Source organism: Balearica regulorum, chromosome 14, assembly GCF_011004875.1.
Source record: "Balearica regulorum gibbericeps isolate bBalReg1 chromosome 14, bBalReg1.pri, whole genome shotgun sequence".
Taxonomy (NCBI): Eukaryota; Metazoa; Chordata; class Aves; order Gruiformes; family Gruidae; genus Balearica; species Balearica regulorum.
In genome coordinates this window covers 2228150-2255332 of record NC_046197.1, presented here as the reverse complement: position 1 = coordinate 2255332, position 27183 = coordinate 2228150, and the positions used below count along the sequence as shown (strand labels likewise).

Below are 27183 nucleotides of genomic sequence, written 5' to 3'. Positions count from 1 at the left end.
GTAAGGCTGATCTTGTTGATAAAGTGTGTACGCACTTCCAAACAAATGTCAATAAGTCTTTCTGCAAAGACTCTTAAAGTAGTTAAGCTGAGATAATAAGATGTCCTCTTGTAAGTAAATAAGATGAGACAAAATGGGACAAAAAGTGGGAGAAAAGATCAGTTTTCCTGGTGAAAGGAGTTCTACAGCTTAGTCCTGCAACTGTTTGATTTAGGGCCTGTGCTTTTCAATATCTGTATAAATGGTTTGGAAAGTGGGGGGAATATTGCAGTGACGAGGTTTGTGGATGACACAAAATTAACTGAGATAGTCAAATCTGACTCTGAGAAGAGAGGCAGATGGTTCTCATGGCCGTGAGGAACTGTGTCAGAAATGGCCAGTGAAAGTCAATGCTATTAAATGCAAAGTCGTTTGTCTGGGAATATACATATTCAATTATATATTAGACTTATTCAATTACAGATTGAACATTACGTTTTTATCACTCAGAAAAAGAGTTGCTGTAGGATTACTCTATGAAAACATTGATGCAGTGACAACAGCAATAAAAAATTCAAACTGAATGAGAGAAATTTTTAGAAAAGGAAAGAAGGAAAAGAAAAACACGATTATGTGATTATGTCACTGTATAAATGTTTGGCAAACCCACGTATTGATTAATACGTGCAGTTCTGTTCATCCTGTCTCATAAAGAATAAAATAGAACTAAAAAGGATGGGTGGGAGTTATTTAGCTCAGAGATTTAGACACCTAAATTTAGGTTTCTACCTGTAGGTGTCAATCTAAGAGGTAGATCTCTAAACTCCAACACTAAATCAAAGCTTTTAAATGTGAATTCCACCCACAGAAAGTGGATGAGGACAGAATGGTTTTCATATCAGGACAGAGAAAATAGGCATGGGACAGAGGTCTTGAGATCTCCTAGCTAGCTAGGAAACAATGGAGGGGATGGCTATTTTTAAGAATAGGAGAAGTTAAGGATACCCCATGCAATTATTGGGCATCAAATCTAAATCAGAAAGTCATACATTCTCATATAACATATTATTAAATTGTAGGACTTATTGCCAGAGTCTGTTGTGTAGGTCAAATGTATAAATGAATTAAGAATTTCTGGAAGGCTAATGGGAAGCCAGTGCCCTGCCAGACAGGATTATGAAGGCTTATTCAGCTGTCAAAAGCCAGGTGGAGGTATATGGGAAGGACCCTGACACAGCTAAGTAGGACAACAAAGGCAATTTCTAGGCCAGAACAGAGACCATGAGTGAGAAACCAATGTGCACCCCACCAAGAGCTCTTCTCATGGTCAGTGGGACACCATGAAGAGAGAACCACAACCAAGATCTCAGGAGTAGAAGTTGTGGTATGCTCCAACGTAGACTTTGGGGGAAGAAGAGGGAAAGGGAGGGACAGAAATCCTGTGCAGAGATTTTAGAAAATGAAGGAGGCTGATGATAGCCATTAGCAATAGGTAATGTCCAGATCATGGAAACAAGAAGCAGTGTTCATATCTCATGATCTTTAGCACCTCAGAGTTGACCGAATGAAGAAAATCCTGGAAGCCACCAGGAGTACAGCTGTTCCCAGGGCTTGCGGCTGGTTACACCCCTGCCTGGGCCTCGAAATGTAGGTACTAGAAATCACTTGCTAAATCTAGTCTTTACTAGAACAATGCTCCAGTGGTTTTTGAAGATGTAAATTAACAATCACGTTCAGCCTAGCTTATGTTGCTCTGTTGAAACTCCTGGGTTTCACTGACCAGTGGTATTTCAGTCATTACTGAAGTTGCAGATGGGATCCTGAATGCAATCAGTAATGACCCAAACATGGTCAGTTTGGATAGATTGTCTTGGAGGAATAGCTAACAAGATATGCATAGCTGGAGAATATCTCCAGCTCTGTGATATAGGGGGAAACTGAATTATGCTACCACTGTAGATAAGTTTAGTTTGGTATAAAGGTGTGTCTAGTGGTCCCAAACTGTCTTCTTTCAATCCTGCTTTCATTTTCCATTTTGTTTGGATATATTTTCATCATTCATTTTGTGCTTTAGAAAAATACTTCTTTCTGTTTTGAGTTACTCCACTGGCTGTCCCCAGGATATTTCCACCTGGCTCTTAAATGATTGCAAGTATTTTCGGTGTGCTTAGGCAGCCATGAATTTGGCTCCACAGACCTCAGAAGGACTCTGAGTACTCTGGAAAGCAATACTGCTCATCTGCAGGGTGCAAACTCAGAGAACGATGATTTAATTAGATTGGTAGCACTACTTAAAAGCAAAATTGGACTCTAATGCAGCTGTCTTTAAAATACACTTCAGTATTACATAAGAAGCCCATAATAACATCAGAAGTGGAAACCTTTAAGTGAGGGTAAATTTGATGGCAACTCTAATACCCTTTATTGTAAAGCATGCCGAGCTGCAACATGGTAAAATCCATTAGTACTTTGGTTTTTTTGGTTTTTTTTTTTTTTTTTTTTAAAGTCAGGAAGTATTCATTAGCTCAAAGTGAAACTTACTGTAAGAGTGTGCAAGTTCTGGTGGGAGTTGCTGTTGCTGATCGAGTGAGTACCATCCTCTTGCCAAACAACCCAAGGGCCAGAGCCTCATATTCATGAGCCTGGTAGAAAAACCCTGGAGCCTCCTGCTCCTCCATGAAATTCTTGCTTTTTTTAAGCACCTCAACCAAAGACCATGATTACAACTGCATTTCTTCCAGTGCCAGTATGAGACTTAAGCATTTCGTACCCCCTTCTGTCCCCCGTCCCTTTTGATCACGATGAGGCTGCCCAGGAACCTGGGACAAGAGAATGGGGCTGCTTAAAAAATACTTTTCCCAAACCAGGGTTATTCTTATCTGGGATCCACCTTGACCCACCTTTTTATGTAGCCCCAACACAGTTGTACTGTCACAACCGTGGGGCTGTCACGGGAGCTTCTTAGACTAGCACAGCCTCTGAAAGAAAGAGATTTGTAATTACACGCAAAAAATAGAGTGCTCCAAGTAATCGCAGAGCTTTGGTATGCATATGTATGTTCTTCAGTCTCTGGGTAGGGATGATCTGCTTTACGTGAGTACTTGTCACCATAGCAGGACTTTGAGCTTACTGCCTGATGCTCCGTTTGAATTCTGTGACCGCGGGACTGTTCCTAGCATTTCTTGCCTTTTCTGACCTAGAAAATATTTATTTATATTTTATAAATCAGAACTGCTATCCCTGAAAAAATTTAATAAGGTATTTTGGTGCCTGTCAGGGAGTTGCCAATGGAAATCAGGGTCAAAACGGTAGCATGGTTCTGGACTTAATTAGATAGGCTGCTTTTTTGGGGGAGAAGTTATTTTAAAGAGTTGGACACTGGGGAATTTTCTGCATTGAGTTAAGAAGAAAACAGCTTTAAAATTTGTTTCTCCATTTCCTAGAAAATGAGTTTTCTACACGGTTTTGGATTGTTCAGCCAAATGTCTCTGTTTTTTCATGATATGTTTCACAACATATTTGTTACGTCCAGACATAGAATGTTAAAATTAATCAAAACTGAAATATTTATGGAGAAAGCCATTTCACGTCCATCTCTGTCATGAGACTGGCTGCTCTGATAGGGATTAGAGGTTGTTACACTAATGACTTAGACTTTTGTCTCATTGCCAGAACAGTTTCCCAATTTAGAACCTTTTCTTCTGATTAATATTTGTATTCCTCCCACAATTCCTCTTCTTATAGGAACTCGTACTGGGAATTATTCCAGACCTACATAATGTCTCTGAAATCTTTTTATCCCTCTGTTTGCTGATCAGTGGAAAGGATTTTAATGCCAGGTTAGGTAATCGAGATAAATCCTAACTTCATCTAACTTTATCCCTCGACCATGTCTTGGATATTCTAGAAACATTTTTTGTGATCCATAAATAAATTCACATAGGATTTTGATTAATCTTTTTTTTCGGTCTTCTTTTTTCAGTGAAGCCTCATTACATTAAATGGGAGATCAAACAGAGTGTATTACAACTTCCACTATGCACTAGCTTGTTTTGTGCAACATTTTTTTGGGGCTTGAAAACATCCGTAAGATCCAAAGACAAAGTTTTGTGCCCAGCTGGGCGTATGTAATTTATTTTGGTACTATCCTGAAGCAGTAATGGCTTCTAGTAGCCGGTAATGTGTTCTAGCCCCATTCAGTTGTTTGAATTAGCTTACATGGTGTGCAAAGTATACACTGATTTAATTCACTCCCCTTCTAACTGCAACTTGTTACAAAGAAGAGGGAGTCAGAGTGAGCCACGCTTGTTTGAAGTAGGTCTCTTGCTGGCAGTGGAGGCCAGCAAAGGCGTGGGTGCCTGTGCGGTTTGGGAGAGGTAGGGCTTCTGGCTCAGAGAGCTGCATCATGGTGCTGCACTCCTGAGTGCGACACCCTGAGCTTCTGTGGGCCCGTTTGGGGCATTTCCTGGCCACAAGCCAGCCGCTTCTCATGCACAGTCACTGGGAGAAGTACACACCTAAGGAAAAGCCTCACAAGAAACTACATCCTGGTTAGAAAACTATCTGACCTTGCACGTGGGCAATAACCGGGAGCAAGGCTTGAGCCTATATCTCTTTATCCTTTTTCGTTTGGCTCTCTTAACTCCAGCATAAGGTTTCAAGCTAACCCAGAAGTGTGTTAGAAGGTCTGAGTGACTGTTGAGTGACAAGAGCCTTTAGGTTGAGTGAGCCTGGGAAAAATGGTGGCCCCAGTTTGTTAGAAGAACCAGATTCTGTGTTACCCTTGACTGTCCTAACGATAGATAGGATGGAAAAAAACCCTCCCCTGCTTTGACCCAGAGTTGCTCTTTCCTCTGATGGTTCATTGATCCCCTTTGCTTCCCTTCACATTTAATAGATTTTTATAAGTTGGGCATTTACAGATCTGCTGCTATTAACATTCAATGTTAAAGGACCCGAGAGCTTCTCTGCCAACTACGCTGGAGCTTCTGAGCCTGCTGATTTAAAAATGTTCATTGCTGATAGGTTCTAACATCTCTCTCAGTTACTAATAGACTGGAAAGTATTTCATCATCTTCAAGCAACAAAAGCAAATCATCCTTCTTTCCAAATACCGAATAAAAGTCTGTTTGAACACTTCTGCATTTTCTGCATAATCCTTCACAATTCTCCTGTCTGCACTGAGCAGTGACCCCGTACTGTTGCTAGGATTTCTTTTGCAAACACAACTTTCTTGTGCTAAGCTCTGTCAGCCATGGATTTTATTCTGAGGTTTCTTTGTTTCGTGCTTCTGTTCATGTAGGTCAGGAGTTTTCCTGGCTATTGATTTACAACTAGTTATATGCAGTACTAGTGTTTGACATTTCTGTCTTTGTTTTTCTTTGCTGATATCACTACCAAACTTTAACCACGTGAGGCAATTGTTTTAAGATTTCATGTTGAGTGTCTAACTCAGTCTGATATTTTTCACATTTTTAAAGTGTCATGTAAAATGGCAAAAGGATTAGGAAGAAAATACCATTTTCCAATGTTTAAAATACATACATATATCTTTGTAATATATGTTTAACATTGAAAAAAAGATATATATAAAAATAAAATCCCTAATAGCAATGCCATATAGCCCACTTTTGACAAGCTAGAGTCTTAATATTTGAATTAAAGGATTGGAATTTAGGAAAGGAAGAACCCCAGTGAAAGATGTGCGTTTTGTATTTTCCTTTGAAATCTGACATGTCCTGAGTCTCTCACCACTATGGATGTTCAGCTGAGACTTGCCAGCGTTCAGCTATGTATTCCCCAGAGACCTTGTCAACACCAAGCACCGCTCTTGGCTTCAGGCATGGGCAAGATTTTACCTGCGGTGCACAGCAGAGGAGCCTGTCCGTGCCGGCAGACCTCAGACGCAAGGCAGGTGGGAGGACTTAGAAGGCAAACAGATGTAAGGTAGGAAGAGAAGCAAAAATAGCTGGACAGGCCAGGGAAAGGTGGATACAGGTGGAAAGATTGTTCAAGTGTGTTGCCTGTTAAGAATGTGGAATGGAGCCTAGCACCCTCCTGTGCGGGTCTGGTGGCAAGCACGTGAAACCACCAGCACAGCATGTGCGTTCAGACTCAGTCTACTTTGGGTCTTTACAAAGGACAACAACATCATTCTGTTATCAGTAACCTCATTATTTGTAGATACTGGGGCACAGAAGGGGATGAGGACACCAGAATGCTGTTTTCTGCAACGGCAGTGTCTGGGGAAGAGCTCTGTCCAGGCAGGGCTGCCTGTGCTCCCTCCATCTGGAGAGGCATCCTGATACAACATCAGCAGGGCTGGAGGTAAGGAAAGCAGTAAAAGAGAGCTTACAGATTATGGCATGATCACTGAGGTTCCAGTGCCAAACTTGCCTTCTCTTTCAAAAGCTATTCGTGCTCCCCAGGCTCTTGTATACCTTGTGCTTCGTCACCTTGTGTCAGAGACCCTCGTTCCTTTATCAGAGCTGTTCTCTCTTGTTCATGCCACTGTGCTGTCCCTGGATGGAGTACATGGGCAGGTAGACATGCAGAATACACGTGTTTAGAGATACAGGCACGCAGCTACTTGTACATGGACTAACAAAGCCCTCCCAAAGTGCCGTATCTTCTCCCTCTGTTCACTTGTGTTTGCTTTGGATTGTAAATTTCAGTGACCACAGGCTATTAACTGACAATCCAGAAAATTATTCAGGAAAAGAATGTTTTTATCTTACATTGTAAGGTTTTTCCATAGCACCCACTACGGGTCACAGGATGTGAGCAGAGAGAGTCCGTGGCCCTTTGATTTGTCTGAGTAGGATGGTTTTTGTGTTCTTTGTACCTTAAAGCCCAGTGGCTTTCTTTTCTCATAACTACAGTTACAGCACTTTCAATCTGAAGGGTTTTTCCTTAGTGAACCTTTCTCTTGTACTCGCACCACTGTATCTCTTCATTTTCATTACTAGCAGATGGAGCATGAGTCCCAGTTCTTTCCTTCCATCATTCCTGCCAAGAGATCTCTGATGCCTAGGTGTATTTTGTGCATGCTTAATCTTACGCTACTTTTCTTCCAGTCATTTTGATTAATTTTATCCACGTACATAAAATTATTTTGTGAGTGACACTTTCCATTAAAAAAATTAGGTTGAAAATTAGGTTTACTAACCTGATTCTGCTGAAAACATTTCATGCTCCCTTTTTTTCGTATTTGAACTTCGTTATTATTTTTCTGTAATCCACTTTTAATTGTAAGTACCCAGCATTCTGCTAGTTCACGCGGCACCAAATGACACAAGGTTGCTCTGGAGTGCTCCAGTGCGTATCTTCTGGGGAATATTGAAATTCCATGGAAACAACATGAGAACCATTATCTGAAACAGCCTCTTCAGGCAAACCATATGGGGTGAAATATTCTGCGCTGCTTCGATAATCCGAGCACAGATATGTTCACTGGAACTCTGCAGTAAGCATCAGTCATTTGCTTTGTCTGCGTAGTATTAATGAGCCATTTCAATAGACAGCAGGTTTTGACTATATTTGCTGCATATTCATGTAGCTTCCTTCAAGTTGTTTCAAAACTCTTTCCACTAGATTAACTAGAAAGTCTCGGTTATTCTGTCAAGTGCTGAGGTACCAAAGACATGGACCATCCTGTCCTTTCCAGTCTTGGCTAGTATTTGGAAGAGAGACGGTGTAATAGGAACACTGCCTTTGCTGAGCCTTCCTCCAGCGGGGAGGCTTTGCTGCCGCTTCCAGCGCTGTTTGCTGGGGCCACTTCTTTCTGTGCATGTAAAACCTCCTTACTGCTTTCTGGTTCGTCTGTCAGACAGGGGTTGTGGTTGTTAGCAGGCAGTGGAGCCTTAAGATGCTTTTTGCAGATGGGCACACGTTATTATGGTGGAGTGAGAATGTGCAAAACCCAGCATAGGGAGCACAGAGGGAAGAGTTGTATGTCATCTTCCATGGGGCAGAAAAATTAAAAAAAATTAAGGCACAAGGTTTTAAAACTATAATGCACACGAAAGCCTCTGGGGGGGCACTGAAAGCCAAACGGAGGGCTCTGGTTAGTACTGAAAACCACATGGGAGGCTTCAGGGGGCACCAAATGTCACTTGAAATTTAAGAAATACTTTCAATTGCTCCCTTTTCTCTTTGTGAGCATTTGGAAACACAGTCCTTCCTTAATCTTAGTGCCTGGCTCTGATAGCTACATGGGGCTTAACCTGGACAGCAGCTTAAGAAAAATTATAAATAGATTAGTAAGGTTACTTACAGGTCTTTCTACAGAAAGACACACCACAAATCTTGAACTAACCACTTCCCAAGCAACTTCCACTCACATATTTAAACAGAACCACAAGGGTAATTAAAAGAGACTGGAGGTTGCCAGCACTAAACTAGATTAGCTGTGGTGCTGGTAGTTGTGGAGGGGGGGAAAAAGAGGGTTTTTTAATTTCAGCTCTTTTTTTCATGCTACATCTGCTTTACCAAAAAAGAGTAGAAAGCGAGCACATGATCTATCCAGCAGGACGGAGCCAGTGGTGCTGCGGTTGAAGGGAGGCGAAGGACAGCAGCTGAGTTTGTGGCTGTGATTGTGCCAGGGCTGCTGGGGGAAGAGCCGGGCTGGCTGAATGCTCCTGTGCCTCTGGAGCTGGTGGAAGGGCTACAATTGAGGGGAATTTTTCCTTCTTTTTTTGGGAACAATCTTCTGAAGGGAAAAGGCACGGACTAATGAATAGTGCAGATGTCTGTAAGCCTGTCCTGCACCCTTTCAAGTCCTTGTGTTTCTTTTTATATGTTCTTAGAAGCAAGTTTTATTGCATTGCCTTTTCCTTCTCTGTTAGAAATGAACCGATAACATTGCCTGGTCTCGCCTCCAAGGCCTTGCTGGCTGGCCTCTTGTCTCACATCAGCTGAGTCCCTACCCTGAGTTCCCACTGCCCCTCTGGAGCAGGTACAACATCAGGTGGCCGTGCTGGTCCTTTTCTTTCTGTCTCTGGAGACTGCAGTAATTTTAAGTATCTCCCCTTGGAGCTGGAGCAGCTTCTTTAGTCCCAGGGGAAGACATCCCTCTGCCTTGGCACAGGCTCTTCCCCAGGGTTGCCGGGATGGAGAGCAGCCACAAGGACTTTTGCATCCTGTGCCGTGGTGTGGGACACACTCTCCCTGGCTGAGGCTTTTTGGCCCCCTCACCTTTTTCTCCAGGGTTTGTCTTCAGGTGCTGCGGAGGTGCCTGGTCTCTGCAGCATGCTTCAAATGTGCTGGTACAGAGTGTGGGGGCTGTAGTGCCAGGGTTTCGGGGGGGCTGCGAAGAGATTGATGGTGTGTTACTCTTCCAACTTGATGCAGCAGATGGGGAGTCTCTTTCCTCTGTGTGTGATTGCTTGGTTCCCTGTTAGGGTCTGTGGGCATTTTTGGATTGCAGGGGTATGTGGCAGAGAGGAGGGTGGATGAGCAGACGTGGGGCATGCCTGTGTCACCGGGAGTGCTCGCACAAGGAGCCTCTGCCCCAAAAAGGGCTGTGGGTCTGGTTCCTGAGATGGGAACGGGGCCACCACGGGCATTATTGCACTGGAGTGGGAGAGCTCCCGGTCTCTGGGGCTGAGCCTGCAGCACCTGGGGCCCGTCTGCCACACTAGTGTGTGGAGACCCCACAGAGGGTGGCTGGAAGCGGGGAGCCTGTGGGCACAAGGGTGCTGATAGCTGGGGAGGATGCCTGTGCAAGGGCTGAGATGTGCTGCTGTTGGCCCCTGCATGAAAATCCCTCCCCTGAGCGTGGCTTCTGGAAGAAAAGGAGAGATAAAGTGCGTGCCTGTTCCTGTCCTGGTGCGGGGGTGATTGGTCGCTGCACATATCTGCCATGGGTCTGTGGGGCAGGGTGCATGGTGGGGCTGCAGCCCTGCACACGGTATGAGAGATGTGCTGCGTGCTGTTCCTAGTCAGGCAGGGCAGCATTTTGGGAAGCTGCTGGGATTTTGGGCTCTTCTCCAGCAGCGAACCAGTTCCCAAACAGCATTTGTGAGGTTGTAGTTTGCAGGGCAGGAAACTGACCTGGGGTGTTGGAGACTCGTGTTGGTCTGATCGTACCCTCATTTACCACAAGGAGTTTTTCTTTCAGCAGAGACGATACTGTTTTGCCGCAGTGAAGCGTCAGAAGTCCCTGGTGAGGAGCACAGCCCTGACAATGTAGGGAGCAAGGGAGGATGTGAACATGGGTGGAGATGTCAGATAAGTGCCCCGAAGTGGTGAGTAATCAAAGCTAAACCCCAAGGAGGCTTTGGAGGCCTGTGTACCCTATTCCTGGTGGGTTGGTTGTGCCCGAAGGTCCAGGCAGGGCGACCTGAAGGGGATCCCCTGCTGCTAGACAGACATCGTGATCCCGGGCGATTCTGCAAGACCCCCCGCGACTGAGGTGGTGAGTGGGGGGCTGTTTTCTAGGCTCTGCAGGCAAAAGCACAGAGTGCTGCACTGCAGAGGCAGGAGCTGGACCGTGCTCTCCCCATGGGAAAGGCTGATGGGGGTCAAACAAGCAGGAGCACAGTTAAATCTGAGCTGAAGAGTTTGTTTCCCAGTCTCTGAGGGGAACACCCAGAGGGCCTGGTGCCTCCCTCACAGGGGTGCAAGGGCTGCAGGAGGGCTGCCCTCTGGGGGGTCAGCTGCTGAGCTGAGGCTGTTTGGAGCGGGTAGTAGTTGGATTCTGGACTGAGATAGTCTTCATGGTGCTGGGGTTGCCTGTGGGCACATCTCGTAGGGCTGGCTGGGACTAAAGGTAGCAGCTGGCTCAGCCTTCCCTTGTCAGATGCTCTTCGTTGTAGATAAAAGCTTTTTCTGATCATTCTAGTTCCCATGGCTGGCAAGGGTTTTATAAATGGCAAAGGCTGCCACTGTGGGTCAGCCCTTTGGGAAGTCTTCCTCATCCGCCTACCCCAGGAGCGGGTTGGCAAACCATCTTCCTTTCCTAAATGTGCTGGCAAGAATGAGCATCTCTGTGCTTGAACTACAACCTGCTCAAGGTGGCAGTTGTGTTCCTGTGGCTGCCCTGTGCTTTTAGATGAGCTTTGGGAGAGCTTTTGCCTTGCCCAGCAGTGGCTGAAGCTCTAACGCCTGCTGTGGGTGAAGAGGTGAAGCCCTGGGCTTGGCTGGGGGCTGCTGGAGCAAAGGGCGCACAAATCCAGTGTGCACATGTGCATGCCTGCCCCTGCTTGGGGGAAAACAGGAGTTTGAGTCCTTTTTGTAAACGAAAAGCATCTGGATGTTCTATTCCTGCTATTTCTCTGTTTTCCTAGGTGCTCGTTGCTAAGAATAACTGCTATTTCACTTCTTGCCCAGCCTCCACCAGCTACTTGGGGCCACCATTTTAGACTTGCAGCTTAAGCTGCAAAGAGTAAGTGACCTTGTTTTCCAGAGACCCTGTTTTTAGGAGCAGGAACTGGATTTTGCCTTCATTTACCCCTTAAGGAGCTGCCACAGGAGGAAAGGGCCTGTGTTTGCCAGCTCCCTGCAGCCCTCGCTGGGGAGCCGCGCCACAGGAAGTGCTGAGCAGGAATCCAGCATTATAGCACCATGCTGGGTTGGTTTTGCTCCTGGAAATAAAAAGTAGACCAAGCCACAACTGAGACAAGGTGACTTGCAGTTTATTCAATGCATTGTTTACTTAACGCCCAGTAACATCTCTGAAGCAGACCTTGCCCTGCTCCTCATCCTCAGTTTCTCCCACAGCTCCTGCATCAAAAAGAGCTTGTTGCTGTGTTGGTGGAGCTAAAAGGGGGCAGCGAACAGCTGTGGTTATCTTGCTGCAGCAGCTCTTTTTTTCTTGCAGTGGCTAAGTGCCAGAGAGGGCTGTTTCTCTGCCTTCCCAGATATTCCCTTCAGCCCAGCTTGCTCTGTACTCCATTTCAGCAAGGGCCCAGCAAACAGCTCTAGCTGCTGAAGTTCTTGTTCCAGTATGCTTCATAAACGTTTTCATTAAATAGAGGGTAGAAAGTATTTATACATGGGGAGGATAGTAGGGCATCTGGAAAGACAAGGTCATAATTGGAAGTTGAACGGTGATTATTGTAGAGATGGAGCTGTGTGAGGGCAGACCCCCCCCCAAGTGGCTTTTTTGCGCCCACACTTATTCACATAGGCTGGGGAGCAAAGTCTGGCAGTGTCGGCCGCTCCAGTTGGGCCTTGCCCACCTCTGCACTTAAGTCTCATCTTGTTAGTCTTTAAGAGAAGTCTCTAAAAAGATTTCCTTTAGAGGGTAAGTGCAGGGGTGGGTGGGGGGCAGGCCCCACCAGAGAAGTTGCCAGAATGGGGCAAGGCTGAAGCAGGGGCTGATGGTGGCTGCAAGACCTCGCTCTGCAGCCCAAATGGGTTTATGTGAGGATAAAAATGCCGCTCAGGGTTTCTGCCTCCACATAACCCCATCTCTGCAGTGATCACTGGTTTTAAGAGCCCTGGGTGCTAGAGCAGAGTGTGTTAACAGACCAAACCTATTTCCCAAAAGGGAATCCCCGTGCAGTTTTTGGGGTTGTTTGCAGTTGGTACAGAAAAAAGCTAATTGTAGCATGACTCACGGGCAGGACATTGCTCTGCTTGGGGAGCTGATGTCAGGGCAGGACCACCAAGGCTGTGTCCCTCTGGGATGCTGCTACCAACTAATGCAGCTGAGGTCAAAATTTGTCTCTTCCTACCCAATAAGTCTGTTCAGGCTGAATCACCACTTTGCTCTTGGGAAGAGCTCAAATATAAAACTACAGGAACTTACTTCTGTCTCCTACTACCTAAATCTCCCAAAGAGGCAGCTGCTGCTTTACCTGCCTCCTCAGGGACAGGCAGCCAGAGCCTGTTGGGAATGCCAGCCAGACAAGACCACAGAAGCTTCTTTGAGGGGCACCAGCTTCTTCCCAGCAGCCCCTCCCTGCAGTTATTAGCAGGGAAGGGCTGCTGGGAAGAAGCTGGTGCCCCTCAAATCTCATTTTCCCAGCAGAGCCTGGGCAATGGGCAGAGGAGACACACTCCTTGCTTCAGTCCCAAGAGCAGTCTGGAGCAAGGGCTGAGGAAGAGAGGCAGGATAGGGGCAATTAAGCCATTTTCTTTTCTTTGTAGCACATCCTGCACTGGGCAAACAATAGCAGGAACCTATCCAGACAGCCTGAACATGCACACAGCCCCCTCTCCAGTGCCCCTACATGGGGAAGAAGCTTCTTATTTGTATAACCTGGCTTTGGCTGCTAAAACCCACGTAAAGCAAAGAAGTGAAAAGCTGTGATGGAGATTTGGGGGAGCCTTCCCCTCCTCCTTTGCTCTTGCACATAAATAGGGGCTGCCTTGGGCTCCGATCCTGCAAGGAACCTGCCCTGGTTGGGGGAGGCAGCCCCAGAAAGTAGCATAAGAGATCAGTTTTAGGGAGTTTTATTTGTTCTTTGCTTATCACTTTCTCTGACCTCCGGTGCTAGGCTCTGCAGTGGAAGTGAGACCTGTACCAGGCAGGATGTAGGCTCCAGGGTATCATGGCAGAGAAGGCCACATCCATGGGAGATGCCCGGACCCACCGGCCATGCAGCACTGACATCTGAGATGACTTTTAACACGACTTTAAACTGTGCAATTCACTGTGCTGACACTGCCTTCTTTTGCTGCAGAGCAAAACCCTTCACACCAGAGCAGCCTCCTGCGCCGTCCCTGGGGTGAGTCCTGGTTCCCCTCCCCTGGAGCAGGACCAGCTCTCATCCAGTCCTTCTGCTTCACACCAACTCATTAGCAAATGGCTTAAAAAGATGCGTGTGTGTGTCCCTGCGTCCCTCCCTCATGCAGGTGGCTGCAAGACCGTGGGTCCTGCCCTTGCCTCACTGCTGCATGATGGAACTGATAGATCTGAGGGCCCACAGAGTTCCTGGGGGCACCAAAGCACATAGATTTCCAGGGACAAGGGGCACCAAAATGCAGATTAAAAGCTCTGAGGCACCCTGAAAGGCACACCAGGGCCCTTGAGGGCACTGGAGAAGAAACACAGGGCCTCCAAGGGTACCCAAAACCACCCCAAGGGCACTGTTGGAGCAGAAGGACAGAGCAGCGCTGGTTTCCCTCTCGCTTCTCCAGCTAGCTAGGGAACCGCAAAAGCAAACCAAGAGGTTGAGGAAACCAGAGAGGAGACAGAGGAATTCGGGGCACTGGTGGCACCAGAAACCACCTGCAGGAATGCGGTAGGGCACCATAAAAGAACAGAAGCCTCTGGGGACACCGGAGGGGCACCAAAACCAAATTAATAGTATCTGCAAGAGACAAGAGACCTGGTTCTTTCTTTTTTTTTTTTTTTTTTATCAGCAGGAGTCCTATATCTGTCCTTTTGCCTCCATGTGCTGGCATCCAAGTTTCAGATGAATTTCACGGTGCGTAAGCATCCCAAGAGAATTTCCTTCTTGTTCGTGCTACGGAAGAGAAACGCTTCCATTTCCACTCGGATCTTACAATAGCTTGTCAGTGACAAAACATTCCCAAATCCTCTCATTTATCAAATGGCCAATCCTGTTAACAGCTTAAGAAACATAATTACCTGCAATCTCTTCTGCTATTCATTTTATGCCTACACTTCCCTCTCTCTGGCAGCTTACCAGCAGGCAAGTCAAGAGCTGAAGCACGGCTGCAGCCGCGGAGCGCTTCAGCAATGCAATTTCCTCTAATCACCTGCACGATGATCAGAGGAGTTTTCCCTCCCTGTTTGTAGCAGCAAGAAGCAGGTGAGTGCGGAAGGCACACGGCCAAAAGCGTTGGCTAACACACCACCAGTTGTGCATAGGTTTCCAAGCACAGCTACATTTTAAGTGCTGTTCTGTCCGTATGGCAGGAACATCATTGATTAGGATCTGCTTTTGGCGCACAAGAAATCACAGCCAGATTTACGTGTCTGGGAGAGACGTGTGAGCAGGTGAGCTGTGAGAGAAGCGGCGGGAGAGGCTGGTGCAGGCCTTGGTGCTGGAAATGGCTGAGAGTTTCATCAGCGAGGAAGCAGGGCCTGAAACATCAGCAAGCTGGTGAACTAATGGGGGAATTGGAATCAGCTGGAGACAGCATGAGCTCCTGATTATTGCATTGCTAAAACAGGCTGATTTTATCTTACTTCACAGTGCAGCTACAACTTGTGAGAGACTTCATATTGGCTCCTTTGGATCAAATCTTGGGGAGGATTTAGAAGAGCAATGTTTGCAGGCTGGAGATCTACTGGCTTCCTAAATGCTGGTTACATATGGAACAGCTTGAGCTGAAGAGAAACCCCAAGGATCTCCATCACTTCTCCTACAGCTTGGGGACTAGAAAATTCCCAGGTCTGTCCTACCCATGCTGGCTGCTGAGGAAGCTGCCTTTTGTGCCTTAAAATCTTGTACTAGCCTGACATTATCATCGTACATTTAACCGGCCAAGACATGCTTCTCTCTACACTCTCTGTTTAGACATGCCTTCAGTTCTGAAGGATTTTTCTTATGCCTGCTCTACTCCTCTTTTCAACCCCATCAGCTATTTCAGGTCCTTAGTGTTTTGGATAAATGATAGACATTTCTTTTGACACTTTCATATGTTATTTTTAAGTAGTTTTTTGTGCTGCTTGCCACCATTTTATCCTTACAGTTCTTTGAATTTTGTATTAAAAAGCCCTATGAACAAACTGTATACAAATCAGAAGATCATTTTTTAAAATCAGACATCAGCTTAGGGGATTTGGGGCTTTTTGATCCTGCTACGATACTGAATTTTGTATAGTATATTTTGGTCACTATTATAGAATAACCCTTTCTTAGTAGCAGTTTGAACCTCAGATGCTGAGTTTGGCCAGAACTGCCTAAAGAACCATTTTTTCCCATTGAAAACAGTTTAATTCACTTCTCACAATTCAGTCACAAAGTGACTGAATTTCGGTACAGCCCAAATGACACCCAGACTCAGGTGCCAAAGAGCTTGAGTGACTCTGGGCTACCTGCCCAGAGCCATGTGCTGCTTGGGAACAGCAAGGAGTTGGATAAGAAACTATCCAAGGCTTGAGGAGGGACTGAAGCAAGCTCACTTCTTGTGTTTAACAAAATATAATATATACATAGGGAAATTAAGAACTGCAAATGAATAAACTGTACCTAAAGAAAGTGAAAACTGCCCCAATAATAAAAAAAATAGGACAGCTGTGCTTTTATTCAAGGACTTGCTGTTTCTTTTATGACATTTATTTCAAATCATGCAAACCCTTCAGAGCAGCTCTAATGCCCAGTGGAGTTCTCCAACCTAAATGTCTCATCGTCAGTGTAAGAAACAAAGATAATGTAATTTGAATGCTGGATGCAACAACGTAGGCTGCTCTTGAGGCTGATTCTCCCTGCTCCAAAAGGGAAGAATGGCTTGAAACAGACTCACCAGAACAGACTGAAAAGCAGACGTCTCATTTGTGAGGAAATGGCCAATATCTCAGCTTTTCCCCCCATTTGTTTCTTCCTGAAAAGAAAAAAAACAAACCACAAAACAGTTGCGTAGAGATGCTGCTATTTCAAGGCAAATTTTAAAACATTTCTGATTTGCAAATGGCTTTTCAGCATTTTCATGAGAATAAAATGCTGCTATGATGCTGTGTTTAAATATTTCATTCCAGCTCCCTGAACAAACTTAAAATCTTATTATAAGTCGTTTTGACATAAAAGCGTGCTTCTCTGTGGTGCCCGTAGCTTAGACATCTCCAGCTTCAAGCGCAGCTGCAGGAGCCCTCCCTGCTCGTGGCTGATCAAAGGCAAACCACGCTGCCACCCGTGAGCCGCCACTCGTCCCCAGCACCCGGCCCAGGAGAAAAAAACCCAGATCCTGAACCTCCTGAGTGCTTCTTCCCTAGGGGTGACGCTGTCTAGAAAAAATACACGTTGCTGTTGTAACCCTACTGTGAAAAGGTTGAGTGAGTTTAGGAAGCAAAAATACTTTGCCTTGGTTCAAATTGTGCTGAAACAAAACATCAGCCAGCGCCGGCTGCTCAATTAAACGGTTTGTCGTGCAGCCTTTGGAGAGGAAAATGCTGAAAAAAGGATTTTGGGGAACATGCATATTGCGCAGAGAAAACATTTCATGAGAAATCTTCCAAATCTCCCTGCAATTCCCATGCACTGCCATTCCCTGGCAAGCAACACGTGCATTGCCCTCAAATTCGGAGGACAGCTTATGGATGTGTGCAACTGCACTGTGACAAATACCAGGATGTACGTGGGGCTGCAGCGGGGGGGGATAGGTTTTAGTTAATTCCATGTGTAGTCCTGATGTGGGAGCAAGGAGCTATTGTTCCTCTCCTGGAGGACTGAGCACACCTTTTTTTTGGGAGATGTTGGCTCTCTTCTTCCTCAGTGTGGGCATTTAACCCCCAAATACCCATTGCCACCCTGCTGACAGGAGCAGTGCTGCTGTAGGTGTCACCGCCAGTGCTCCGCTGTGGGAACTGGTCCATCGCATCCGACTGTTGCAACTGAAATAGCAATGCTGGGTGTGCACCAGCACTCCCCACTTCTCATATTTATTCCCTTGCTCATTGTAGCTATGTGCCACACTGCTTTCACTGGGGCTGAGATCCATGGTGCCACTGTGGTGGTCCCCGAGGACCTCTTTTGGGACTCTGAGCATCCTGACTCCCACCGTGTGAGCCCACACCTCTGCTCGATGAGCCACTTGGCTATTTCTTGTGGTGTCTCTGCCTTTGATAACACCCTGATCCATGGAGTGGGCATGGGGCCGAGCCTGCAGCAGAAGGCTAAGTCATGGCTGCGGGTGTCCCAGAGCAGGACACGTTGTAGGAGAGGACAGGGTTACTTGCTGTCTCACCACACGGCTCCACCCAGCCACCCAACAGCCTTGCAGAGGCTCGTGTAAGCACTAGCGTGTTTTGCATCTCCATCCTTCTCAGCTCTGACGGCTCTTGATGCAGGCACGTGAGGTCCCATCCGGCACTCAGGGAGGGGACAAGCAAGTGGAAGTCAGGGCTTATGTTTGCCACTGATAAATGTATTAGTCTTTAAAGCAGAATTTAAACTACAACCCTTGTTCAGGAACCTCGGCGCTCCATTATTTTGCAGACCTTGTAAGGGAATGTGATTTTTGCTTTTTAACTGGAGTGTATCTTATGCTAAGCAGTGAGATTAAGCGTAGGGATCCAAAAGAAGTTGCTGAATGGCAGAATTGCCTTTATAAATAACATTAATAATTTATCCGATCCAGGGGTTTTTTTGGGTAAATGAAATACCTGCCTCTGTATAAAGCCCACTGAATAGGAACACATCTCCGCTTTTATGAGGCTTGGATTAATGAAGGGAAATGCTAAGGGGCTTATCTTCGCTTCAATTTGCAGCCCTTCCGGCTAATGGCAAACTCATTTAAGAAGCTCCTGTGTTTGTGCCAACTCTGCCTTTATTCTTGATGCCGGAGCTTGGCTGCATTTCTCACCGCAGCACTGGAGAGAGCGGAGAGGAAGCAGTTTGTTTTCTTGACCTCAGATTACCAGACAAAAGCTAGCGAGAATAATTTTCCTTGGAGTCCTCCCTATTACGCGTTGCTTAAAGCATCTGCACGGCGGCTGCAGAGAAGCTAGCAGTCTGGGGACCCCACGCGTGAAAGAGGACAGGGCTGGTGGCTATCGGGGATGAGTCGAAAGAGCATCTGTCATCTTTCTTCTGGGACGCCTGCATCCTCCTGCATGGACAGTTGTGAAACGGCAAAATTCATCCTCCGCAAAGCCTGCGAGCTGTCACTTCTCAGCTCTTCTTTTATGCCGGTAAAAATCAATTGCTTCAAAGTTCACTGAAGGTGAAGGCAACATTTGCTTTCCATTCAGAGCTAAGCGGGCCATCTTCGAGAGCAAATGCTCTCAAAAGGGAAAATAGCAAAAATCAGCAGAAAAATTCTCTGAATAATTTGGACCAAGAAAGGAAAAAGCAATTTGCTCCCAGTTATTCCACAGACAAAAGTATGAATAAAAAAATCATGGGCTATTTACCCTGCCTGGACTGTTTGCATGAGTTTTATGCTATTCTGGTTTTGCTTCACCAACCCCCAAAGACTTTATCACTGGATTCTCAAGGCACTTAAAGAAAGCATGCTTCTTTTTTTTTTTTTTTTATTTTATTTGCATGCTGGATCAGCAGGGACCAAAAGCAGGGAAAACAAAAGGGGTCTTATATCTGAACCACGCTGATGCTTGTGTGTGCATTGACCTGGATCAGAGACCTAAATTCTGTCCAGCCAACTCTATCGGCACAGAAATTTTGTCCAAAATAGTATTACAAGCTTGGGTGCTTTGCATTCAGATAGCGAGGCTGTGGCAAAAGCACGGTGAGTATTTACAATCTGCTTTAGAAAAACCTGATACATGTTAGCTGTTCTGTTGTAAAGGCAGTTTATGTTACCTACATCTGCTGCTTTAGGTGGCCCAGCCAGACGGCTGGTACTGCTCAAAATGCCAAAGACCGTGCTGCTGCAATGAGAGGAAAAAGAAAAGAGGATGAAGACCTCATAAGCTTTATCAAAACCCACGAAAAAGTCAGGAGATTTGGGGATTACGCTGTGTAATTACATTACCTGAAGAAAAAAGTTTACTGAAAAATTTCCTGTTTTGTGTTGCCAGCGCTTTTCAGCCATTAGTAACACATAACTTCTCATTGTCTTTTCCCGAGGCACAGATGGGCTAATTTTCAGCTACCTGATAATTATACATTGTTTGAAACTGTATCAAAAGCTTCTGTTCTTGCATTCTTCCAGCAGCCGCTCTTACAGCTCACAAAGTCCCTTGATTGGGGCTTGCCAGGGTCCCCATCCATCAGTCCATCCGTCCATCTGGAGGTCCGAGAGCGGAGTGGCAAAGCCTCCACGCTCACACGCAGGCTGCTTGTACAGATTTGCGCCATTTTCAAACTGGGTGGAATGACTGAAGCTCCACCAAAAGCATCTTCTCAGCTCGGTGCCGGTATGTGGGGTTAATATGGGGTAATGCTGCGTCAAAATGTTTCTACTTAAATGCGCATGGGGATGCTGATGTCATGGAGAAATTAAGGATAAACCAACACGAGATGCTAGAAATCAGCATAACACAGATTTTCAGTTTTCCTTGGGCAGAGCTGTGGACTGCCCAATTGGTGGCCCATCGGCTGTACGGAGAGGAAGGTTGACACCCTCTCTTCTAGAGCCATAGCGGAGGCTGGAGAAACTGAGAAACCTCCTTCTCCCTTGTCCTCCTCTTTGGGAGTGGTTACTCTGCCAGCTGAGCTCTGATTTGTTTTTAGAGGGTGTTTTCTCAGCTTGTTCACGGCTGTCCCATGGGAAAATGCAAAAGGCCTCACTCATGCGTTCTCTGCTTCCCCATCACTGGGTATGCCTGTTGCCTTATCAAGGAAAGAAATTAAATTGGGTTGACATGACTGGTTCTTGAAAACCCGTGTTCTTTGATTTTATTCATCATTTCACATCTTACAAGTTGCTTATTTAATAGTTTCTTCCAGCCTCTTTCAGGCAATTGAGATTTTGATGATTGAGATGATGATTTATTTTTTTTTATTTTTTAAAGTATCCTCTTTAAAGATATGTGCTTCTCTCATCTCCAGTGACATCTACGCCTTCATAAATTTTGAAGACAGCCACCAAAGGTTCAACGTCCTGGGGTGCATTTCATCAGATCCTCTCATATTGAATACATTTGACATATCCAAATGTCTTTAAACTTCTTTCCTTATGCTGGCCTTCTCCACAGTTCTCTTCAAAGTCTGTTTCATTCACAATTAACCTTTTTATGAAGACTGAAACAACGGAGATGGGGCAAACTCCTGCTTCGAATGCTGAGTCCGTTCTCCTTCCCCAGACACTTGTACCCCTACACATCTTGCTGTTCTCATTTTACACCTAATTTATTTGCAGACCCGTGCTGGTTGCCTCCGAAACCTTGTGCGTGCAGACTAAGCCGCTCTCACGCTGTGAACCTGTATTACTCCTCTATTCTCTCCTCCAGGCACGTGCTCATTTCGACTTTCTATACGATTTCTTTCCAGCTTCCAGACCCTGCTGCCGCCGTAATGCCATCTAATTATGCTTCTTATCTGCTTTCACAGGGGAGCAGTTTGCTGTTGTGCACCCTCTTCTGGGAACTGCCAGTTCTCATACGTTTCCTTACCGTGTGTTCCATCCAAGAGAGCTTCTCCACCGCTTCCCTGATCTCTGTCAGATGCTCATTATTTTGTTATTTCTATTCTTCCGTCTTTCTGTGCTGGTGGGAAGAGACACTCAGGTTATACATAGCTTCTCCTACTCCGAAATCTCTCGGGATGCAAGTTAAGGACTAGCCTGATAAGGCTGCAAAACTGAAGAGGGGGAATCACTGAAAGCTCCTAAAATCCTCCTCGCAGTGGTCCCAGGTGGCATCACGGCAGAGAAGGGGGTGCTTAAGATCCAGAACTGGCCAGTCGGTCCATGTTGGACAGTATGTGAGAAGTGGGGCTCTGCAGCAGGACCCCCCCCCCCAGACCCTGGCATCTCCTGGAATCATTTCTGATGTTCTCCATGCACATAGGGATGGGATGACAAAAAATAAAACCAACCAGCTCTGCTCATGCCTTGACTCTTCAGGCAAGGTTTGTATCCTTGTCTCAAGAGGACCAAAGCGTTACCCACCTCCTGTTTCTGACCATGTTTGGCTGGAGCTTCCGTGCAGCGGCATCGCTCGCACGCCTGACATTTACCGCGCTGGCCTGAATGTCTTCTCGGTTCTCCCATGGCCACTTGGATTCAAGTGCCACTGGAAACACGGCTCCTGCAGGGAGGAATTTCAGGTGCCCTCGGGGGCGTTTCGCGTTCAGATCCTAGACGTTTCTGAGTGCAATTTTGTTTCGGGTTTTACAAATGCTTTTCCGCTCGCTTGCTTGCCTCGAGTAATGAAGCACTGAGATAAAAGACAGGGCCACAGAAGGTTGTTAAAAAATTACTTGCAAATTAATGTGAGGACAAGGTGTATGAGTTAATATCATATAAAGACCCTTGAAATTGGCATACATGCGTGCACCCTCCGAGCACTGACATTCGCGAGCAGAACTACACTGGTAAACTGAGCCCAAGGGGCTTGATTAACAGGAAATTTTCAGAATGCCAATTAGAGGAAAGTTTACTGAACAAATTGTTTGCACTTGTACCCTAGAACCATCATGAATTTTAATTCAGCATGGATTTATGTGGCTGAAACAATAATTAAAGATACATGAACGCCTCACGTTCAGGAGACTTCCCCCACGGCCATGCTGTAGTTTTGGGTGGGGAAGGGGGTGAAGAGCCTGTTTGGGCAGGGTCTGCTCTTGCTTGGGAGGACTTGGGGTGCAGGAGGCTTTTCCCCATGGAGATATAAGCAGCATCCCAAGTACTGAGCTCACCAATTTGTGCAGCGTTTCATCTTCAATTTCATTTTTCCTCTTTCTTTTTTTCTTCTTCTTCATTTGTGTCATCTGACAAAGAATGATTCATGGGGTGTTTTCTCAATAAATGCTGGCTTGTCTTATCCTGCCTTCCACTTTTGGTAGCTACGAGGAGTTAAATCAGCTCCTTGGGTCCCCCAAGACCAGAGCCTTGCCCTGTGCCGCTCTCCCTGCAGCCTGGGAGGGGACACGGGGATCCCCTCTCCCCTTATCCCTGCTCCTCCTCAGCCGGTCCCAGGTTTGAGCGTGGGGGAAAAGCCTTGTGTTCCACCGTAATGCAAGGAACAGCTTGGCTGGAGGAGAAAGCAGTGCTACCGTGCGGCATCAGCGAAAAGTCACAATTGAGCAGCGCAATGTATATGCATGCCTTCATTGGAATTCTTCTCTCCCTCTCCTCGTGCTGGTAAATAAGTTACACATATTTTTAGAAGAAGTTATTTTCTGTCACTGCACTTTTAAATGTCAAGCTCCTGGAGAGGAGTCTTCAAGATAGTTTAAGGTCAGTCAGGCTTTAAGGAAGAAATAGGTGGGGAAGAAAAGCGGCTGTTGGGCTGTGGTCCAGCCTAAACGCAGGCTGTGGTCTAAATGGTGGGCAAGCACGAGCATCCCGCGAGGGGCTGGCACCTAGGGGCCTTACTCTCCCTGTACTTCAGCACTTGCCCTCAGTTATGGAATAACTAAAGACTTTGACCAAAAAAAAATCCCAACCCAGTGGCTGAAAATTATCTGGCCCGTTAGTTCAGGAGTACTGATGAATAATGCATACATCCAAAGGTCGGTTTACAAATGATTAATTAACCTTAAGAGAGGTTATCCTCATTGGCAACATCCATCGTCCTAAACAGCTTAATCATGTCTGCACAGAATACTGGATTTGAAACACAATTATTTGAGAAAAGTATTGAGGGATCACAGAGCAAGCGCTGGACACCTGCACCGCTCACCGCAGAGACGGGCAAAGACGCGCACGGTGTAAGACAGACTCGAGCATGGGCTTGCTGGAGCCCGGTGCCTGCTCACGTGCATGCTGGGTATGGCTGGGAAGGTGCAGAAATTGCACCTTTGTTTTGATAAACAGTTCAGGCATTTGTTTTCCTGCTTTGAGGTAAGAGCGTGGCTCTTCTGCCAGGGAGAGCTGCTCCCGGTGCCTCCCGCTGCGACTAATGACTGCTGCACTCAGCGGGGATATTGCCTGGGCAAACAGGCCTTTAGTCCAAGGGCTTTTTGCATTTGTTTTCAGTGATTTGTTACCTGTGTCTATTAATAGAGTGCTTTTAAAAAGCAGTTCCACTGTCTGGAGTAATTTCTGGCAGATACCTGGATGCCTCCAGTGAGTAGCATCTCTGCTAGAGCTTGCTCATCTTCATTAGGGACCTGAGCAGCTGCTGCTGCTGGGGGACCTGGGGTGGTCCCCTGCTTGGGGGTGTTTAAGCCCTCTGCCCCCTGATTCAGGCTTCAAGAGAGACCCCAACTCCAGGCAGGATCACTTATGATGATCATTTTTTAGTTTTAAAATAAATGGGTTGGTTTTATTTTTTTGTGTTTGGCTGAAGGCTGGCCCCTCATCAGTACCTCTCACAAGATAAATGTCAGTGCGTGGAAACCTCGTCTACATCAGAAGAAGGCTGCTTTTCCTCCAGCTCCTCCTTCCTCCTACGCACTCCTTCCCCTCCAAAACCAAGCAGGACACAGAGCTCACCAGGATCTTCTCATATGAAGAACAATTTGCCCCTCTCCCCTGACAAAGCTCCTACATTGGGTGCAGCTAAGTTGGTTTCTTGCCTTTTTCTAATCCATAAAGTGGCAAAAGCATCATGTGTTCACAGCCAAGTACCCCAAGTCCTGAAATGTGTGAGGTCTCTGAAGTGTTTCAGCTCAACTTCAGTGTTCCCAAGAGCAGAAGGATCACTCTCAGCGGAGAAAGAGAGAATCTGGAGGGAAAAAACAAAAATATGCCTCCTAAGCAGTTGGGTTTTGCTTTGTCTAGCAGGGCCAAATGCCAGAAGGGCAGAGGGGTGTCTGAAGTACAACTCTGGTGGGGTGTGAAGCCCTAAACTGAGTTCAGTGACCCATACAAACATCTGCTGGCCTGGGTGCCTTGAGGGGACAGGATGCTGAGGGTCCTCATGCTGTTCAACCCAGATATGGTGTGCAGCCCATGCAAAGCTTGGTGTCACCACTAAGTTGGTGGACCACCAAGTTTTTCTCACCTGTCTTCCCATCTCCCATGTCTCCTGGCTGCCACATCCGTGCAAAATCACTCCTGACCTGCTGGAAACAGGAGCAGTGGGGTGATGGAGACCATCCGAGTGACGGCAGAGGAACAGCACCCACCGTGTCTGCTCTGCCTGGTCCTTCTGCAGCTCTGGCATCTCCTGGGGCTACAGCTTTAATACACACATTTATGCATTTTTATGGAGTTTCTAGAAGCATGAAAATGATTTACAACATTTCATATTACATTTTTTAAATCCTTTAAAATTAAAACAAATCTTTTCCCCGCTTTGCCCAATTTTAAGGCATCTCTTTTGTTCAGCTCTTGCAGAAAAATGTGGATGGAAGAAACTCCTAAAATCCCCAACCACTGGAAACAAAATTGGTATTTTTCCAAGTTAAGTACTATAACAGAGCAAACATACATGTTTAATTTGAAAATGTTGATTCCAAATGGATTTTTCTTTAAAAAAAACTTCCCCCAAGCAAGTCAATATTTGTAATCAAATTGAAATTTCCTCTGGGAATTATTTATTTTCATGAGGTCTAATTTTTGCAAGGGAAAATTTTACGCAGGAAGGTTTTAAGTCTCTTTAAACCAGCTTTAGGAATCTGGGCGACGGGAGGGGGCTGGGGAGTCCCACTCAGACTGCAGCCCACTTGCCTTTGATGAGAGTGATCTGATGAAAGAGAGTTTAAACTGAGTCTTTCCTCTTTGAAGAGGGTAAAGAGCGAGCAGAAACGAAGGGGAGAAATTGGAAAGGAGGACGCATTCAGCACCAGTTCCCCTCCTTTATATTTCTTGAAAACACAGCAGCATGGCACAGGATTTACCTCTGGTAACGTTAGACATCAAAGTGAGACATCCAAGCTGGCTATTTTTGGCTTCTTACGCAGCCAGAGGGGACACAGAGCACTTTGGGGTGGTGTGTAGTTCACCTACCCTCATCTGACATCTGCTGCAGGATGAGATGAGTTGTGCCATTGACTTCATCCACCTGGAACAGACGAGGAGCTGATGGTGACAGGTCCACGTCCACCGTAGCCCGATGAATCCCGTCCGCGCTGCCTGACCTGCTGTTGATGGAGCAGGAGCATGCCTGGGGGTACTGCAGCCCACACAACGCGGCCCCCGAGGAGGAACAGCCACCTCGTACTGCTGTTACTGAATTAACAGGGCTCTGAGCCAGCTCTCCAAACCTCACGAGAAGAGGACGCATGGGTCTTCCAGCACCTACAGGGAAGCCCTTCAGAGAAAAATTGTCATGGCTCAACCTAAAGATGATTTTCTTGCAGAATTTGTGTCCATTTTAGAGCAACAGTTGGGGTTAATGATGTGCATAATTTACATTATTATGCTTTTTATTTTTGTATTATGATAAATCACCTACCTTCATGTTACTTTTTATTATGATGCGCTGGGAACACAATATAGTGGTAGGAAAACAACAACACGGTGCTGCACTGTCAGTCTCAAACACAGAACCAACACACCCATGCTACAAACATTCACAGATGCACAGCACCGTGTCAGATTATTAGCTCCAAGGCAACTGCCAACATGCAGTTTTATTGGAAATGAAAACAAGGTAATTCAAGATTTATTTTCTCTCTAAGACAGTGCCAGGAGGCAGGAGCCATCCCCCAGCATCTCCCGTAAAACGCTTGACACATGGTAAACTTGCTGCTCCTCAGCCTGCGCCCGTGGACTGGGGATTTTTGAGCAACCTCTTCGAAAGGAGGAGAATTTTCCCGCTTGTGCCCATACCATACCCAAAGGGAACGATGGTTTCACTGCACCCAGAGGGAGATAAGCGCACCCCACGCTGCGTGGCTCCAGGCACGGCTCCTGGGGCATCTCAGGTGGCTCCTAATCGCACATCCTCAAAGCTTCAGAAACGTACCCTGATTATTTTCCAGCTCAAAGTATTCATTGCCTGCAGAATATTGCTGTCCTTAGCCCCTTTTCTAATGGATTAGGGTGAACTGATCACCAAACAAAACCTCTTACTAACAGTTATCTACCATGCCCCGATTTTGCTGCTCTGCTGAAACACAATCCATGTCTGGGCACTGATACAGGCACATACTATGGCCAGAGAATGGCTGAAAACATTTAGGAAGTGGAAGGAAAGTTATCAGGATAATTGGAGTGATTAATTTAGAGTTGTTGAAGACCATTTAAAAGTATGCCCTAAATGTGTTCAAAAAAAGCCACGCTGATTAAAAAAGCAACAAAAAAAAATGCACCTTGATTAGATGAAAGGTGAAAGAAGCAATAAAACCAAATAAAACAACCTATATAATAAATGGGATAAGAGCAAGCTGACAGCAACAGTCATCGGTCAGAAAGCAAGAGATGCAGACGGTGCTGGACAATAACCTGCGTCGGGAAAGGAGCCTTAATGGAGATGGAGAGGCGGTTCCCCAGTCCAGGTGTTTGGGTTTGCAGTTATGTTGGCAGTTCTGCAAAGAGGGAGCACGGCAGGGCTGCCCTGGAGTGGTCTCTGTCGGAAGTTTTAAATAGAGGCTTGCTGTCATGTTTTGG

The 27183-nt window shown here is 46.1% G+C and overlaps 2 long non-coding RNA genes across 3 annotated transcripts in view; both read left to right on the top strand.

Annotated features, from left to right (window-relative positions):
- LOC142603924 (uncharacterized) overlaps positions 1 to 12278 on the top strand; it is a 33324-nt gene extending 21046 nt beyond the window's left edge. For both annotated transcript variants that reach the window (XR_012837810.1, XR_012837811.1), the window contains one exon: positions 10100 to 12278. This is a non-coding gene — a long non-coding RNA (uncharacterized LOC142603924). The remainder of the gene's footprint in view (positions 1 to 10099) is intronic.
- Positions 12279 to 13200: 922 nt separating this feature from the next.
- On the top strand, positions 13201 to 16493 carry LOC142603925 (uncharacterized). The gene is made up of 4 exons (XR_012837812.1): positions 13201 to 13655; positions 14575 to 14705; positions 14813 to 14893; positions 15093 to 16493. It is a non-coding gene; the product is annotated as an uncharacterized LOC142603925 (long non-coding RNA).
- Positions 16494 to 27183: the final 10690 nt, after the last annotated feature.